This window comes from Ursus maritimus, unplaced genomic scaffold, assembly GCF_017311325.1.
Source record: "Ursus maritimus isolate PB19 unplaced genomic scaffold, ASM1731132v1 scaffold_12, whole genome shotgun sequence".
Lineage (NCBI taxonomy): Eukaryota > Metazoa > Chordata > Mammalia > Carnivora > Ursidae > Ursus > Ursus maritimus.
The window spans coordinates 3,320,638-3,326,276 of record NW_024423564.1 but is presented as its reverse complement, the minus strand read 5'-3'; the positions used below and the strand labels follow the sequence as shown (position 1 = coordinate 3,326,276).

The 5,639-nt window shown below is 42.6% G+C and overlaps 1 pseudogene; it reads left to right on the top strand.

Annotated features, from left to right (window-relative positions):
- The first annotated feature begins 3,164 nt into the window (after positions 1 to 3,164).
- Positions 3,165 to 5,639, top strand: part of LOC121101998 — a 9,170-nt pseudogene continuing 6,695 nt past the window's right edge.

Here is a 5,639-nt window from a genome sequence, read left to right as displayed (position 1 = left end):
GCTTTTTTTTTTTTTTCAGGTAGGGTCCATGCCCAGTGTGGAGCCCAGTGCAGGGCTTGAACTCATGACCCTGAGATCAAGACCTAAGCTGACATCAAGAGTCAGATAATCAACTGAGCCACCCAGGCACCCCTAAACTTATGCTTTTATGGTCAAGTAAGCTACAACAAAGGAGGCAAGAATATAGAGGGGGTAAAAACAGTTTCTTCAATACATGGTGTTGGGAAAATTGGACAGCTACACGCAAAAGAATGAAACTGGACTGCTTTCTTGTACCCTACCCAAAAATAAACTCAAAATGAATTAAAGACCTAAATGTGAGACCTGAAACCATAAAATTCCTTTAAGAAAACATAGGCAGTGACCTCTTTGACATTAGTTGTAGAAACATTTTTCTAGATGTCTCCGTTGGCAAAGGAAGCAAAAGCAAAATTTAAACTATTGGGACTACATCAAAACAAAAAGCTTTTGCACGGTGAAGGAAATCAACAAAACAAAAAGAGAGTCTACTGAATGGGAGATGATTTTGCAAATGATGTTTCCAATAAGGGGCTTAATATCCACATATATAAAGACCTTATACAACTCAATACCGAAAAAACAAATAATCCAATTAAAAAATGAGCAGAGAACATGAATAGTCATTTTTCCAAAGAAGACATACAGATGGGCCAACAGACACATGAAAAAAGATGTTCGTCAAAACCACAATGAGATATTCCCTCACACTTGTCAGAATGGTTAAAATAAAAAACACAAGAAGTAAGTGTTGGTGAGTAAGGATGTGGAGAAAAAGGATCCCTTGTGCACTGTTGCTGGGAGTGCGAGTTGGTGCGGCCACTGTGGAAAACAGTACGGAGGTTCCTCAAAAAATTAAAAATAGAACTACCAATATGATCCAGTAATTCTACTTCTGGGTATTTACCCAAAGAAAATAAAAACACGAATTTGAAAAGATAAATGCACCCCTATGTTTATTGCAGCATTATTTACAATTGCCAAATTATGGAAGCAAGTGACCACCCATAGAGGAATTGACAAAGAAGATGTGATTTATATACAACGGAACATTACTCAGCCATAAAAAGAATAAAATCTTGCCATTTGCAACAACATGGATGGAGCTACAGGATAAAATGCTAAGTGAAATAAGTCAGAGAAAGACAGATACCCTATAATTTCACTCATATGTGGAATTTAAGAACAAAACAAATGAACAGAGAAAAAGAGATGAACAAATCCAGACTCTTCACTATAGAGAACAAACTGGTGATTGCTAGAAGGGAGGTGGGTGGGGGGACAAGCGAAGTAGGTAAAGGAGATTAAGAGTAGACTTATCATGATGAGCACTGAGAAATGTATAGAATTGTTGAATTATTATATTGTACACCCGAAACTAACACTGTATGAATTATCCTTGAATTTTAAAAAACAGCTGGGGATACAGCCCAAGAAACCACATTTCAGACAAATTCCCCAGGAGATTTTCATGCAAAGGAAAAGCCCCACCATTAAGCAAACAACTTGAGATGAAGACCCCCAAAGCCCTACTTGAAACAAGAGTGACTCAGCTGAAGCATGCAAGTCCTTTGCTCAGGGTGGTCTTGCAACGCTAAGTGTCCCTGTTTTCCGAAAAGGGCGTCCCAACTGATTTGGGAAACAAAAACACTGCTTCCCCAGTGCATGTCTTTGGCTCCTTCTGTTCCCCCCATTTTTCCTCTGCTCTAACTGCTGGGTGATCTCAGCTCTCGTGTGGATCATTTCTTCATGAAGAATCCTGTTACTTGTCTGCTCCTGGTGAAAGAGAGGATGGAGATTAGTCTGGATCTCCATAGTTCTAGGTTTTCTGCTAAGCCACCTCAGTGAGCTGAAAGACATCATGACTGATAAAAAGTCAGGTCAAAAAAGAGGATCCCAGAGGAGCAGAGATCATAAGGGCAGCCCCTCATGGGAGATAGGACAATGGCATGATCAAGGTAGAATCTTTAACATGGGGAAAACATATCAACGAATTATGGAGAGGCTGCCGCGGGAGGTTGAGGACTGTCCAGAGGAATGTGAGAAGAAAGAAAAAAATGGATTAAATGAAGATGGAAACTAACGGTGTTTTAAGGGTGGGGCGGAGGATATTTACGGTTGAGATAGAGTCTCTTGAGAATCCTATCTGCGGTCAAAAGCTTCATTAGCACCCACGACAACTGAGTGCTTGATCACAGGGAGGGAGGCTCCCCGTGCCAGAGCTTAAAGCCGGAGGCACTGCTTGTCGCCCAGGCTCCAACAAAATTGCCAGTTAACTGTCTGGAGTTACAAGCATAGACATAGAATATAAGGAGAGCTTCTTACCCCGAGAGGCTCTGCCCTTTGGTTGTCTAGCCAAACCAACGCCCAATGCAACCTTCTCTAAAAGTCTCCAGGCATTGCCTATTTTAGCAGCCATTTGCAGTCTTTGGACACCTTTCTGCCAAAACTGCCAACCAACCACCTTTAAAAACCTAAAATACTGCTGCTCATTCAACCCTTTCTATGTAAGTACGATACAAGGCGTACATATTCCCACCCCCCCCCTTTATTGAGGACTGTCGTAAAGTCATTCCTCATTCTCTTTTAATTAAAACAGATTTTATGGCTCTTTCTCAAACAAAAAATCAAAGAGTTTTAGGTATTTCTTCTTTGAGTCCTCTCCAGTTTTCATATGTTCACATTCTTCAAAAAAAATAGTAACTAAAACAAATGTATTATTCTCCTGAAGTACGACTAATTAATTCAGTAGAAGGGTTTCTCCCCCTGACTTTTGGTATTCTTAATATATTCCAAAACCATTTTCCTTTTCCTTGCAGTGGAATATATTGATGTCTCATTTAAATTGAGGTCAGTTTTGACCTCCTAATGTCTTACCTCTCATTACCTGTGGGATGCCTTTGTTTTTGCTTTTTTTTGTATAAATATTATTCTTCTACTTGTTGGTTTTACATTTCATTCCGGCTATATAAGCTCAGTTTTCAATAAATCTCCTTGAATATAGACGTGGACACCCATTTTGATGATGACTTGCCCATCTGATGGTTTTTTAAATTCTTTTATTCAGGTTACCAGTATGCTGAACATGAGAGCACTCAGGAGGAATCTTGACCGATTTGCTGGAGGTTGCCATAAAGCCATTGCATATGGCCCATGAATGTGACCTTTCTACAGAGCATGGTAAAATCTGGCCCTTAGGTATTTGGTGGGTAATCCATGCCCCACACGTGCAGTGGTGTTGAGTGGTGTTGCAGCCGAGATCGTCAAGGGATGCGCAGGTGTGGCAGGGGAGGGGCTTATCTGACCCACGTTGTGTCTCCACGCTCACTGAGGGTGAAGCAGGAGACTGAGGAGGATGTCTTGGAGTATATGTCTCGATGGCTTTGCAGCTAGGCTGCTGGTACCACGTGTTTGATCCCAGACACCTGCCCATGTGCAGCAAAATGTTTATGAGAAAGTGAAGGAAGAAAGACCAGGGAAAATCACTTTCGAAAGTTGTTGTCTTCCTTACTCTGCTCTGCACTACACCTGGCTGCACGGCGCTGTTCCTTTGTGAAATGTCTCAAACACATTTCTGAACTCTCTTCTCCGGTAACTACGGGACGGGCCATTGTGTCAGAAAAAGACATTCTAATCGAGTCTTTTATTTTAAAAACTATCAAGGCCTACTTAAAACCCTGTGCTTACATGATGCCACTTAGTGATGAGTTATTGACAGTGACAATAAGAATAAGCACAATAACAGACTAACTGAGCAGTTGTGTCCCGGGTACCATGATAAGCCCAGTACAAACATTAACTCATGTAAATCTCCCATAATTTTTTTTTTAAGATTTATTTATTTATTTGAGAGAGAGAGTGTGTGTGAGCAGGGGGAGGGGCAGAGGGAGAAGGAGAGAGAGAATCCTCAAGCAGACTCCCCAGTCATTGTGGAGCCCGATGTGGGGCTTGATCTCATGACCCTGAGATCATGACCTGAGCTGAAACCAAGAGTTGGACGCTCAACCAACTGGACCACCCAGGTGCCCTGAAATCTCCTATTAACTTTTGAGGAAATGTTATTATTATGCATAGTTTACCAGAAAAGAAGCTGAAGATTAGGGAGACCAAATAATTTTTTTGCTCAGGTGCTCAGGTTTTGAGGGCGCGACAGGGAATTGCACCCAGACTATCTACGTCTAAATACTAAGGAGCGTCTCCCCGCCCAGAAGATAATGTCTAACTTCAATGATGACTGCCAGTCTTAAAGTACTTTTTGTATACATGCCATTGAATTCTATCAACTGAAAGTAGATCCAGATTTTTAAAATATTCTTTATATTTAATCCATTAGAATGTTAATACTGGAAGTACACCAGATCCATCTTCTCAAACTCTCTCATTTTCTTTTTTCTTTTTTTCTTTTTTAAAAAGATTTTATTTATTTATTCGACAGAGATAGAGACCACCAGCGAGAGAGGGAACACAAGCAGGGGGAGTGGGAGAGGAAGAAGCAGGCTCCCAGCGGAGGAGCCTGATGCGGGGCTCGATCCCATAACGCCAGGATCACGCCCTGAGCTGAAGGCAGACGCCTAACCAGTGAGCCACCCAGGCGCCCCTCAAACTCTCTCATTTTAAGAGGACAGGATATAGGTTTAATTTTTTTAACTGGCAAATAATGCTGTTTTTGATAATATGTTAGAAATACTCCTCGATTATACAAATAACATAGAAGACGGCCAGCAATCACATACAGTAGTTTAACATTTGCACTTAATGTTTGATTACAAACAGTACTGCCAACTGTAAACTCAGTTGGTCCCCCCATGAGGAAGTGACTTTATGAATCAGTTTGCTTAAAGCTGAAAGTCAGTGAGTGGTGCTCGCAGTATCGAGGTACGTACGTATGGATGTATGTATTTATGACTGCTTTTAGTTTCAGAGGTGGAGTTTGCATATAACATCCAGGCCTCATTACATCAAGTGCTCTCCTTAATGACCATCACCCAGTTACCCCATCCCCCCGCTCACCTCCCTCCAGCAGCCCCCAGTTTGTTTGAGAGACAGACAAACCCCAAGAGACTCTTAACTAAGGAAACAAACTGAGGGTTGCATTACCAAGGTATTTAGGCCAAGATGCTCAGAGCCTGGCCCCAGAGATCCCCGAGCCTTTGTCTCTTGTTCACTCATGCTAGAGTTACTCCTGTCCTGTAGCAGCAACGGCCATTAGTGACCAGGCCACATCCCAAACGGCTCTGTCTTAGAATGCGCATCTGTTCATCCTTCGGGTCGCTGTCTCACTCAAGACTGTCGCCGAAATCAGGGGAAAAGGAACAGAGAGACCTGTTCACAGAGGCAGAAGTGGAGCTATTTAAGGCAACCGACTTCAGTGAGGAGGACTTCAAAAAAAGCTTTTCAAGCATGAGAAGTGATGTTCATGCAGAAATTTAAGGGCCCGGTGCTAGATCTGACTCGTCACAAGAGAAGAGACCTCTGGGAAGAAAGGAGGAGAGAGCCTGCCTTGAGGATGTGAGGTGTGTTGGTTTGGAAGCTACGGTCTGTCAGCTTCAGGCACTGGCTTCTGAGTGCCTCCGAGCCAGCCGCTCCCATCAGACTGTGCGGGGGGGGGGGGGGGGGGGGGG